Here is a 13,902-nt window from a genome sequence, read left to right on the forward strand (position 1 = left end):
TTACACACAGCACTGTGATAGATACTACTCTCTTATTAAGATGGGAGTCTGTAAAATAAGATTCTACATGTGAGGAGTAAGCATATTAGTCCCTTCCTCTTTCTCACAGTCAGCAATAGAAGCATTGATACTCAAGAACTACCTGAGACTGGGTAATTTAGAAAAAAGAGGTTTAATTGGCTCATGGTTCTATGGGCTATACAGGCTTCTGCTTCTGGAGAGGCCTCAGGAAACTTACAATCATGGCGGAAGGCAAAGGGGAAGCAAGCACCTTCTCCATGTGGCAGCAGGAGAGAGAGAGAGAGAGAGAGTGAAGGGAGAAGTGCCACACACTTTTAAACCATCAAATCTCATGAGAACTCACTCACTAGCATGAGAACAGCAAGAGGAAAATCCATCCCCACGATGCAGTCATCTCCTACCAGGCCCCTCCTCCAATTCAACAAGAGATTTGGGCAGGGACACAAATCCAAACCATATCAGTAAGAAAAGTGTATTATACTATGATATATACGGTGTTGCATTGGCCAACCATGCTTCTTGGGACCAAGTATAACTCTAGGGCTCTTCTGCTCCTCAGGATAATTGTCACCAGATGGCACACTGATCATGGAGCTCTATGGTGATAATTAACACGCATTTATAAAGCATCTACTATGTGGGGTTGTGAGGATATAAAAGTTAATTGGCACTATTCCATAGAAAAGGTAAAAAGAAATGGAATACAATTTCAAAACAAGAATTGAAGAAAAACATTTTCCTAGATATGTCAGCCTTTTTCTATTGATTGTTGCCATCAGCAGTGGCTGCTTAGTTAATATAGTGTTTGGTTATATACACTTAGTATAATGTCTGGTTAGCTTTTACTCTTCCCTTTGCACAACAATTTTCAGGTCCCATTGAAGCTACCAAGCTTGGAGAGCGGCGATGAAGGTAAACAGATTGTTTCAGGGGCTGGGGTTGCTCATCAAGCAAACTGTTGCACTTAACTCCCTCCCTAACTGTTGACTTGTCATAGACCTACAGTCCTGTGAGAATGAGATTTTCTCTGCCCATCTGTTTCAAACTACAATAGGACATTCAAAGGCAAGAACACACATACACATACCCCCATATCACTTACTGCATTTATTTGTTTATGTTTCTGCCTCTCTTGAATAGACTCAATATCCTTCAAGACAAGGATTATATCTTAGTCATCTTTGAATCCTCCCAACCTAGCATGGTGTGAGGTACGTAGTAGGTAATCAACACATTTTGCTAACCGATGTAAAGAAAGGAACATAGCTGAGTAGAAAGCATACCTGGATTTGAATTTCTGCCCTGCCACTTAAATAACTATATGATCTTGAAAAGGTTATTTCATTTGCTGGCCTTCTCCTAATTTCACATCATTATGGACAACTTAAATTCTGCTATAGCACAGACTGTAAATAACAGAATAATTCATAAAGCTCAGCTAAGGTACACTTTCTTCTTCCTCTTTGGTCAGGATCCAAGCCCTGTTCTTCTGGAGCTGTGATTCTGCCTCGCAGACTATTTTGCTTGTGACACCCTTTGTCACCCTGTTAAGGTCTGATAACAGTCACACCACCTTTGTCCCAACAAAAAGTACTTTTCAAAGCAGCCATTTTCTTGGAGGATAGTTATCTTTGAAACAATGCCAAGCATTTTTTGAATATTATACACTAGAACATAGCAACGGTCTAAAAACAGACACGGCGGGAGTTTCTCTACCCTTCCTCTTTCTCAGAGTCAGCAGCAGAGGCATCTGGAGGGCCATGTGCACATGCATGAGCAGACCTCTAGGAAGATGTAAAGGAGCTGGAAGACCTCCAGAAAAACTCTCTATCCAGAATGACAGAGAAGAGGACAATTCCTGCTGTATAAAAGAGGGGATTTTTTTTCCTTTATTTTTTATTTTAAGTTCTGGGATACATTTGCAGAACATGCTGGTTTATTACATAGGTATACATGTGCTATGGTGGTTTGCTGCACCTGTCCACCTGTCATCTAGGTTTTAAGCCCTGCATGCATTATTTGTCCTAATGCTCTCCCTCCCATTGCCCCCCACCCCCTGACAGGCCCCGGTGTGTGATGTTCCCAAAAGAGGGGATTTTTAAGAGGAATAAAAGGAAACATTGTGTTACTACAAACAACCTAAAAGGTAAATAGGTTCAAAAAAGAGGGAATTAGAGACATCAGTCATAGACACATATTGAGAACTAAAATGAAATTAAGAATGCTGGGGAATGTGTTTGTGGACAAGACCATCCCTGGTATTGATCTCCTTGTCTTTAAGTCTGTTGTCCCTTATTTGAATTAAAACTCAAGTCAAGGAGAGAAAGCAAGAGTTTTTGCTGTCCTTCTTTAGTATCAAAACTAGTCAAAGTTTTGGGTTTTCTGTTTTTTACTGACTTTGTGTTGCCAAAATTGTCTTAACCCAATTTTAAGCTTAAGATGGCTGAGGTCTCATGCTACCAAAGCCTACAACTATTTATAAAGATTCAATATAAAAACTGAATTTGAATGGGTAAAAATTGTATTATGTTTTTCCCCATTTTCTTTAAAAACCTGCAACTCCCCAACATCTCTTGGTTTTCTTCTTGTTCCTGTGGCTCCATCTAATTGTTAGATTTCTCTGCTGAGGTCTCATGTCACCTCTGCTTGGAACCAGCTATACATGTGGTGATATGAGTAACAAAACACTTAGGCCTAGAAGGTTCGAGGCACAGGATAAAACTGCCTCAGAAACCCAGTAACATCTCCCATGGTCTCTTTTGTTAATGTACTATGGGTTATTGTAGTAGGGGACAGTTTGGAAGGTGCTTAGAAAAGCAAGCTATGTATTGGAGCTTACAAAATCGTTATGAAAAGTCCCATTCTCTGTCATAAAATAGATTAATCGTCTTCAAACAGAGGTACATGAATACTTGCCAAGTGGCTGTAGAATATGGATAATTTTTAGGGAATCAATTTGCAGATCTCCACTTTCCTAAAATGGATTTCCTTGAAAATACATCTTTTGCTCGCCCACCCACCCATGTAGCAAGCAAGAGAGAGTCCCCCTTTAAGCAACAGAGAGTCCCCCTTTTACAGTATCCAGCTATTATAAACCCTGAAGGGCTTCCTGTATTTCCCTGAATGAATACACATTTCTGCTGCAGATGAAGCTGAATGATAGAAATGCAGCACCTTGGGGAGGAGCCAAGATGGCCAAATAGGAACAGCTCCGGTCTACAGCTCCCAGCGTGAGCGACGCAGAAGACGGTGATTTCTGCATTTCCATCTGAGGTACCGGGTTCATCTCACTAGGGAGTGCCAGACAGTGGGCGCAGGCCAGCGGGTGCGCGCACCGTGCGCGAGCCGAAGCAGGGCGAGGCATTGCCTCACCTGGGAAGCGCAAGGGGTCAGGGAGTTCCCTTTCCGAGTCAAAGAAAGGGGTGACGGACGCACCTGGAAAATCGGGTCACTCCCACCCGAATATTGCGCTTTTCAGACCGGCTTAAAAACGGCGCACCACGAGACTATATCCCACACCTGGCTCGGAGGGTCCTACGCCCTCGGAATCTCGCTGATTGCTAGCACAGCAGTCTGAGATCAAACTGCAAGGCGGCAGCGAGGCTGGGGGAGTGGCGCCCGCCATTGCCCAGGCTTGATTAGGTAAACAAAGCAGCCAGGAAGCTCGAACTGGGTGGAGCCCACCACAGCTCAAGGAGGCCTGCCTGCCTCTGTAGGCTCCACCTCTGGGGGCAGGGCACAGACAAACAAAAAGACAGCAGTAACCTCTGCAGACTTAAATGTCCCTGTCTGACAGCTTTGAAGAGAGCAGTGGTTCTCCCAGCATGCAGCTGGAGATCTGAGAACGGGCAGACTGCCTCCTCAAGTGGGTCCCTGACCCCCGAGCAGCCTAACTGGGAGGCACCCCCCAGCAGGGGCACACTGACACCTCACACGGCAGGGTATTCCAACAGACCTGCAGCTGAGGGTCCTGTCTGTTAGAAGGAAAACTAACAAACAGAAAGGACATCCACACCGAAAACCCATCTGTACATCACCATCATCAAAGACCAAAAGTAGATAAAACCACAAAGATGGGGAAAAAACAGAACAGAAAAACTGGAAACTCTAAAAAGCAGAGCGCCTCTCCTCCTCCAAAGGAACGCAGTTCCTCACCAGCAACGGAACAAAGCTGGATGGAGAATGATTTTGACGAGCTGAGAGAAGAAGGCTTCAGACGATCAAATTACTCTGAGCTACGGGAGGACATTCAAACCAAAGGCAAAGAAGTTGAAAACTTTGAAAAAAATTTAGAAGAATGTATAACTAGAATAACCAATACAGAGAAGTGCTTAAAGGAGCTGATGGAGCTGAAAACCAAGGCTCGAGAAGTACGTGAAGAATGCAGAAGCCTCAGGAGCCGATGTGATCAACTGGAAGAAAGGGTATCAGCAATGGAAGATGAAATGAATGAAATGAAGCGAGAAGGGAAGTCTAGAGAAAAAAGAATAAAAAGAAATGAGCAAAGGCTCCAAGAAATATGGGACTATGTGAAAAGACCAAATCTACATCTGATTGGTGTACCTGAAAGTGATGCGGAGAATGAAACCAAGTTGGAAAACACTCTGCAGGATATTATCCAGGAGAACTTCCCCAATCTAGCAAGGCAGGCCAACGTTCAGATTCAGGAAATACAGAGAACGCCACAAAGATACTCCTCGAGAAGAGCAACTCCAAGACACATAATTGTCAGATTCACCAAAGTTGAAATCAAGGAAAAAATGTTAAGGGCAGCCAGACAGAAAGGTCAGGTTACCCTCAAAGGGAAGCCCATCAGACTAACAGCGGACCTCTCGGCAGAAACCCTACAAGCCAGAAGAGAGTGGGGGCCAATATTCAACATTCTTAAAGAAAAGAATTTTCAATCCAGAATTTCATATCCAGCCAAACTAACCTTCATAAGTGAAGGAGAAATAAAATACTTTACAGACAAGCAAATGCTGACCGATTTTGTCACCACCAGGCCTGCCCTAAAAGAGCTCCTGAAGGAAGCGCTAAACATGGAAAGGAACAACCAGTACCAGCTGCTGCAAAATCATGCCAAAATGTAAAGACCATCAAGACTAGGAAGAAACTGCATCAACTAACGAGCAAAATAACCAGCTAACATCATAATGACAGGATCAAATTCACACATAACAATATTAACTTTAAATGTAAATGGACTAAATTCTCCAATTAAAAGACACAGACTGGCAAGTTGGATAAAGAGTCAAGACCCATCAGTGTGCTGTATTCAGGAAACCCATCTCACGTGCAGAGACACACATAGGCTCAAAATAAAAGGATGGAGGAAGATCTACCAAGCAAATGGAAAACAAAAAAAGGCAGGGGTTGCAATCCTAGTCTCTGATAAAACAGACTTTAAACCAACAAAGATCAAAAGAGACAAAGAAGGCCATTACATAATGGTAAAGGGATCAATTCAACAAGAGGAGCTAACTATCCTAAATATTTATGCACCCAATACAGGAGCACCCAGATTCATAAAGCAAGTCCTGAGTGACCTACAAAGAGACTTAGACTCCCACACATTAATAATGGGAGACTTTAACACCCCACTGTCAACATTAGACAGATCAACAAGACAGAAAGTCAACAAGGATACCCAGGAATTGAACTCAGCTCTGCACCAAGCGGACCTAATAGACATCTACAGAACTCTCCACCCCAAATCAACAGAATATACATTGTTTTCAGCACCACACCACACCTATTCCAAAATTGACCACATACTTGGAAGTAAAGCTCTCCTCAGCAAATGTAAAAGAACAGAAATTATAACAAACTATCTCTCAGACCACCGTGCAGTCAAACTAGAACTCAGGATTAAGAATCTCACTCAAAGCCGCTCAACTACATGGAAACTGAACAACCTGCTCCTGAATGACTACTGGGTACATAACGAAATGAAGGCAGAAATAAAGATGTTCTTTGAAACCAACGAGAACAAAGACACAACATACCAGAATCTCTGGGACGCATTCAAAGCAGTGTGTAGAGGGAAATTTATAGCACTAAATGCCCACAAGAGAAAGCAGGAAAGATCCAAAATTGACACCCTAACATCACAATTCAAAGAACTAGAAAAGCAAGAGCAAACACATTCAAAAGCTAGCAGAAGGCAAGAAATAACTAAAATCAGAGCAGAACTGAAGGAAATAGAGACACAAAAAACCCTTCAAAAAATCAATGAATCCAGGAGCTGGTTTTTTGAAAGGATCAACAAAATTGATAGACCGCTAGCAAGACTAATAAAGAAAAAAAGAGAGAAGAATCAAATAGATGCAATAAAAAATGATAAAGGGGATATCACCACCGATCCCACAGAAATACAAACAACCATCAGAGAATACTACAAACACCTCTACGCAAATAAACTAGAAAATCTAGAAGAAATGGATACATTCCTCGACACATACACTCTCCCAAGACTAAACCAGGAAGAAGTTGAATCTCTGAATAGACCAATAACAGGAGCTGAAATTGTGGCAATAATCAATAGTTTACCAACCAAAAAGAGTCCAGGACCAGATGGATTCACAGCCGAATTCTACCAGAGGTACAAGGAGGAACTGGTACCATTCCTTCTGAAACTATTCCAATCAATAGAAAAAGAGGGAATCCTCCCTAACTCATTTTATGAGGCCAGCATCATTCTGATACCAAAGCCGGGCAGAGACACAACCAAAAAACAGAATTTTAGACCAATATCCTTGATGAACATTGATGCAAAAATCCTCAATAAAATACTGGCAAACCGAATCCAGCAGCACATCAAAAAGCTTATCCACCATGATCAAGTGGGCTTCATCCCTGGGATGCAAGGCTGGTTCAATATACGCAAATCAATAAATGTAATCCAGCATATAAACAGAGCCAAAGACAAAAACCACATGATTATCTCAATAGATGCAGAAAAAGCCTTTGACAGAATTCAACAACCCTTCATGCTAAAAACTCTCAATAAATTAGGTATTGATGGGACGTATTTCAAAATAATAAGAGCTATCTATGACAAACCCACAGCCAATATCATACTGAATGGGCAAAAACTGGAAGCATTCCCTATGAAAACTGGCACAAGACAGGGATGCCCTCTCTCACCGCTCCTATTCAACATAGTGTTGGAAGTTCTGGCCAGGGCAATTAGGCAGGAGAAGGAAATAAAGGGTATTCAATTAGGAAAAGAGGAAGTCAAATTGTCCCTGTTTGCAGACGACATGATTGTTTATCTAGAAAACCCCATCGTCTCAGCCCAAAATCTCCTTAAGCTGATAAGGAACTTCAGCAAAGTCTCAGGATACAAAATCAATGTACAAAAATCACAAGCATTCCTATACACCAACAACAGACAAACAGAGAGCCAAATCATGAGTGAACTCCCATTCACAATTGCTTCAAAGAGAATAAAATACCTAGGAATCCAACTTACAAGGGATATGAAGCACCTCTTCAAGGAGAACTACAAACCACTGCTCAAGGAAATAAAAGAGGATACAAACAAATGGAAGAACATTCCATGCTCATGGGTAGGAAGAATCAATATTGTGAAAATGGCCATACTGCCCAAGGTAATTTACAGATTCAATGCCATCCCCATCAAGCTACCAATGACTTTCTTCACAGAATTGGAAAAAACTACTTTAAAGTTCATATGGAACCAAAAGAGAGCCCGCATCGCCAAGTCAATCCTAAGCCAAAAGAACAAAGCTGGAGGCATCACACTACCTGACTTCAAACTATACTACAAGGCTACAGTAACCAAAACAGCATGGTACTGGTACCAAAACAGAAATATAGATCAATGGAACAGAACAGAGCCCTCAGAAATAACACCGCTTACCTACAACTATCTGATCTTTGACAAACCTGAGAAAAACAAGCAATGGGGAAAGGATTCCCTATTTAATAAATGGTGCTGGGAAAACTGGCTAGCCATATGTAGAAAGCTGAAACTGGATCCCTTCCTTACACCTTATACAAAAATCAATTCAAGATGGATTAAAGATTTAAACGTTAGACCTAAAACCATAAAAACCCTAGAAGAAAACCTAGGCATTACCATTCAGGACATAGGCGTGGGCAAGGACTTCATGTCCAAAACACCAAAAGCAATGGCAACAAAAGCCAAAATTGACAAATGGGATCTAATTAAACTAAAGAGCTTCTGCACAGCAAAAGAAACTACCATCAGAGTGAACAGGCAACCTACAACATGGGAGAAAATTTTCGCAACCTACTCATCTGACAAAGGGCTAATATCCAGAATCTACAGTGAACTCAAACAAATTTACAAGAAAAAAACAAACAACCCCATCAAAAAGTGGGCGAAGGACATGAACAGACACTTCTCAAAAGAAGACATTTATGCAGCCAAAAAACACATGAAAAAATGCTCATCATCACTGGCCATCAGAGAAATGCAAATCAAAACCACTATGAGATATCATCTCACACCAGTTAGAATGGCAATCATTAAAAAGTCAGGAAACAACAGGTGCTGGAGAGGATGTGGAGAAATAGGAACACTTTTACACTGTTGGTGGGACTGTAAACTAGTTCAACCATTGTGGAAGTCAGTGTGGCGATTCCTCAGGGATCTAGAACTAGAAATACCATTTGACCCAGCCATCCCATTACTGGGTATATACCCAAGTGACTATAAATCATGCTGCTATAAAGACACATGCACACGTATGTTTATTGCGGCATTATTCACAATAGCAAAGACTTGGAACCAACCCAAATGTCCAACAATGATAGACTGGATTAAGAAAATGTGGCACATATACACCATGGAATACTATGCAGCCATAAAAAATGATGAGTTCATATCCTTTGTAGGGACATGGATGAAATTGGAAACCATCATTCTCAGTAAACTATCGCAAGAACAAAAAACCAAACACCGCATATTCTCACTCATAGGTGGGAATTGAACAATGAGATCACAAGGACACAGGAAGGGGAATATCACACTCTGGGGACTGTGGTGGGGAGGGGGGAGGGGGGAGGGATAGCATTGGGAGATATACCTAATGCTAGATGACGAGTTAGTGGGTGCAGCGCACCAGCATGGCACATGTATACATATGTAACTAACCTGCACAATGTGCACACGTACCCTAAAGTATAATAAAAAAAAAAAAAAAAAAGAAAAGAAATGCAGCACCTTGGCTCATGTTGGGATGTTCTGATTTCAGATGGAGAGTGCAGGGTGGAGACAGAAACAAGGGCCATTTTTTATGACTTTGCCTCTTCATTTGCCAACAATTGTCAAAGAATGAACGCTTCTTGAGTGAGAGTCCAGAAAAAGTTAAGCAAAGACAGCATCAGCAGGGAATACTGAATACCAAACAATGCTTTGTCATGTATTGAAATGTAAATGATTCCTTATATTATTCTTAATATCTTTCAGATGTATCATTCACTAGAAAAGTATCTCAAACAGGCAAGGCAGAAAAGCTTAGTGAGAGTGATTCTTTTAAATGTGACTTGGAATGGTTTACAGAACTCAAAATTTTTACAGGAAAATGGTCAAAACCCATGGATGAAACTTTTATGTGTTTTCTTTCTGATTTAGAATTTTAATCTAGTAAGATAGTTATCAAATCATATCTAGAAATATTTATTCCTACTACTATTTATCCTTTTTAAATTTTATTCCATAAAACCTTTAATAATTTATATATCCTATCAACAAAGACTAAAATAACATACTGGCTGCCATACCAACTAATTTTTAGCTACATATATATATATATATATAAATGGTGTATATATATGTGGTATATATATATATACACACACAATATAAAATGTGTGTATATATATATATACACAATATAAAATGTGTGTATATACAATATAAAATGTGTGTGTGTATATATATACACACACACATTTTTCTTTCCTTAAATATATAGCCAAAGTGTGAACATGATGAGTACCACTAAAAAATACATCCAGTAAGAATTATGTCACATAGTTAAAATTTGTTTTTCAAAATGTATTTTTTCTTTTTTTTTTTTTTTTTTGAGACGGAGTCTTGTTCTGTTGACCAGACTGGAGTGCGGTGGCGCAATCTCAGTTCGCTGCAACCTCCGCCTCCCAGGTTCAAGTGATTATCCTGCCTTAGCCTCCTGGGTAGCTGGGATTACGGGTGTGCGCCATCATGCCCAGCTAATTTTTTTGTATTTTTAGTAGAGACAGGTTTCACTATGTTGGTGAGACTGGTCTCAAACTCCTGACCTCATGATCCACCCGCCTCGGCCTCCCAAAGTGCAGGGATTACAGGTGAGAGCCACCGTGCTCGGCCCATATTAATTATTTTTAACAGCTGGGTTGATTTTTATAGTTTTTGATCTAATATACTAATAATAGATATAAAGACAACTCTTTCTGGAGTATTTTCAATACCCAGAGCCTTTTAGCAAGAGGAAATGAAACAAATTCTAAAATTTCATATATATGTGTGTGTTATATGTATTTTATTTATATATGATATACATGTTGATATCTATATAAAGGGATTTTAAGAGACTTTACAATAATAAAAGCTATAATATGAGGAATCACATTTGTGAAGGAAATTGGACTGAAAATATAACCTCAAGGAGTAAAAGGAAAGATGCAGCTATTCTGAACATTAAAGAAGATGTTGTTCGCTTAGTTGATGGTGGGCATGAAATCATTAAAGCATTTAGAGTCCTTTGCATATATCTGAAGGAGAATTGAAGAGTTCTATTCTTAAATGGCAATATGTACACCATGCAGAAATTATATCCCTTAAAAATATTTATACTTACAGAAGACAAAAAATAGATATCAATTTTTAACTGTGTGAATGAACACAGAGTTTTTCAAACATCTTTCAGATGGAAAGGGAGCAAAATACATACATACATACATACATACATACATACATACATACATACATACATACCATGAACAGGGAGGATCTCCTGTGGCCAATACAATCTCTCAGGTCCCTGTGAGGCTGACCAGGCCTAAGCTATCCAGCCCTCAGTGACTTTTATTTCCTGAGACTCTAAGGGAGTTGACTATTTAAAAAGATTTAAAAAGAAAAAAAGACTGAAAGGATATGTGCTAGCATGTTTGTAGTGTATCAGTGTTTATTTCTTGATGGCTAAAATTAGGAATGATTTTTTAAACTTCCTTCATTTTTATATTATTATTTTCTAACCTGGCTATATATTACTTTAAAGTAAGAAAAAAGAAGTTATTTTTAAGGGTAGAAGCAGCAAACTCAGCAGCAAACCTCACCTCAGAGACACCAACTTCTCTATTCCTGTAAGGTCCCACCCTACTGTAAACTGAGACTGGGATGCTGGGACAAGAGTTAGTGTCCCAGTAGCCATGGGTGGTGGGGGAATGTTATTTCCCTGTGAGTTTACACACAAAGGCAAGGGAGGCTCACCCTTGTATGCGGCAGTTCTTTCATCTGCTGTCCAAACTAATCTCAGAGAAAAAGAATATTTGTTTTAATGCTTGATACCTGGCAAGGAAGAAATCTTTTCTTGTTTGTTTTTGTAAAAAGGCCTTAAAAATCAAGCCAGTAACTGCCCTTTCTCCTTGTGCAGTAATTTTGAGTTAGGTTTCTAATTATAAGAATTGTCAAGTTCTAGGATATACTTTATAAAAGCATTTTTTAAACTGCTACTCTTGTTTAACAGTAATCTAATTTTTGAAAGTGATTTTTAAAAGACATTAGTAACATACTCCTAAATACATTTATGTTTTCAGTTAGATTTATCTTTTCTTTGCCTTGAAACCTTCATAGAGGCAGGGCATTAGCAAAAAGGTATGCATGTCCAGAGGCTCTAGGTAACTGCTCAAGACAATGGAGCAAATAGGGAAGCATAAATGGGAGGAAAGTGGCTAATCCATACACTTCACACTGATGACAGCAGAAAGAAGGGTGTGATGAACAAACAGAAGAATGTCCAGATCTTTACGTCTTCATCATCGTGTGGAGGCCTCAACATTTTGCAATGCATTTAGGGACCATGAAGAATTTACATCCTGGTTAAATGTGATTCTTCCCACCTTTCAGCCACTAGCCCCCTCCTCACTCCATAAGGTCATGCCTAATATGATAGTTACTACACACAGATCTTTTCTATCACATTGGATTATAAACTAATTGAGGACAGGATTGCTGACTGAATTGTCTTTGTATTTTGTACTACCTCGCCATCCTCATCCTCAACTGTCCCCAGTAAAAAACAGCAGGGACTCAAAAGATGTACGCCAGTGAATTAATGAACAAATAAAGAATATAATAGTCTTCAGTGGTTTAGAGAAAGCACGTAAACAAGGATACAGTAAAGGAAACAGAAATGTTGAAATTAGGCAAAATTAGTAATATAGATTTTGAAAATAATTAATATTAATCAGAGTTCAAAATGCTTTAATTTGAATCAGGTGAAAGTCTCTGTGTCCTAGGAGTCAAGCGAAAAGTAGGTAAGAATCTGAGACAGGGTTAGAAGGACCATTTACTTGTCTTGCCCTGTTAGCTGCCAGGTAGCTGGAGGAAAAGCACCTTCCTCTACCTTGGGAGCCAAGCACATACTGAGCGATTCAGTAACCGTTTTCCTCCTTCTAGCCTTTCTGGATAGACTGGACCTGAGGATAGATGGACACATGACATCTGATACTGGGGTGAAACATCAGTGACAGTGGCACCAAGAAGCTGCTCAGGAAAGACTGGGCTGTAATCCCTCAAGAAAAGAGTATAGAAACAAGCATTCTCTCAGCATATAGAATAGAAAAAATGAAACCAATATTCACTTCTGTAAAACATTGTACTTGATGAATCAAACCTGTTTCCAACCTGCATTATTTAGTAAAGGAGATAAGTGCATCATAAATAACAATAATCCATGGTAAAAGGTGATGGGCATTAGAGGATCAGAACTACCTCAAACAGGTAGAGGGAGTTTAGAGATACCTGTGGGGAAGATCTTAGCTAGGGATGCAAGCTTTCATCCTCTCCAAGTGGAGCACAGCCCTTATGGATAATGGCAGCATCTGACACCATTTATCTCTCCAGACACCTCTTATTAAGAGATTGACTGGTCAAAGTTCTAATTTCCTACTATTTCCTATCTATCATGTTTTGCTTTTGCTGGTACACCTTGGCCTAAAATATCTTTTCCCTCATTCTCTGCCTTCCAAAATCCTACTTGTTCCACCATATACAGCTGAAATGCCATCTTACACATACTTCCCTGCAGCCTAACCGGAATTAAATATTGTTTTCTCTGAACTTCTACAGTATGTTGCTTTTACCTCTACCTGGTAGTTTTGTTTATTTTTTATTCATGTGTGCATTTGTCTCTCTAGTCAACTGTGACTTCCTTAAGCTTATTCTTCTTTCTGACCTCAACAGCATCTATCACTGTGCTCTGAACATGGAAATAGTGTTTTGTGGGAGGAAAAAGCCTGGCCTTTTCAGAGTGCAGTATACCTGGATTCTGAACCCAGCTGTGTCATTTCCCATTTGTTGATCTTGGGCATTAGCGAAACTTTCTATGCCTTCATTTACCCATCTAGACAGGAACTAATAATAGCTTCTCAAGGGGAACGGATAAAGATTAGATATAATAAATGAAAAATGTCTGGCAGACGGTAGAGCATCACTAAATGGTAGCGATCACAACTTTTGCTACAATGATTATAATAAAGAGCTTGTTGAATAAACTTATAAAATGACCTAGTGTCCACAGTAACTAGCACAGTGCTGAGCACATGGTGGAAGCTGCTAAATACACCTTGACTCTGGCTTGTGGAGGGTGAAGTCTCTATTGTTAGTGA

The 13,902-nt window shown here is 39.9% G+C and overlaps 1 protein-coding gene across 4 annotated transcripts in view; it reads right to left on the reverse strand.

The window, feature by feature from the left end:
• The window catches only part of TRPC6 (transient receptor potential cation channel subfamily C member 6), a 137,818-nt gene that overhangs the window by 44,459 nt on the left and 79,457 nt on the right, over positions 1-13,902 (reverse strand). The gene's annotated exons all lie outside the window — the stretch shown is intronic.

The sequence above is a fragment of the Pan troglodytes genome, chromosome 9, assembly GCF_028858775.2.
Source record: "Pan troglodytes isolate AG18354 chromosome 9, NHGRI_mPanTro3-v2.0_pri, whole genome shotgun sequence".
In the NCBI taxonomy this organism is placed as follows: Eukaryota; Metazoa; Chordata; class Mammalia; order Primates; family Hominidae; genus Pan; species Pan troglodytes.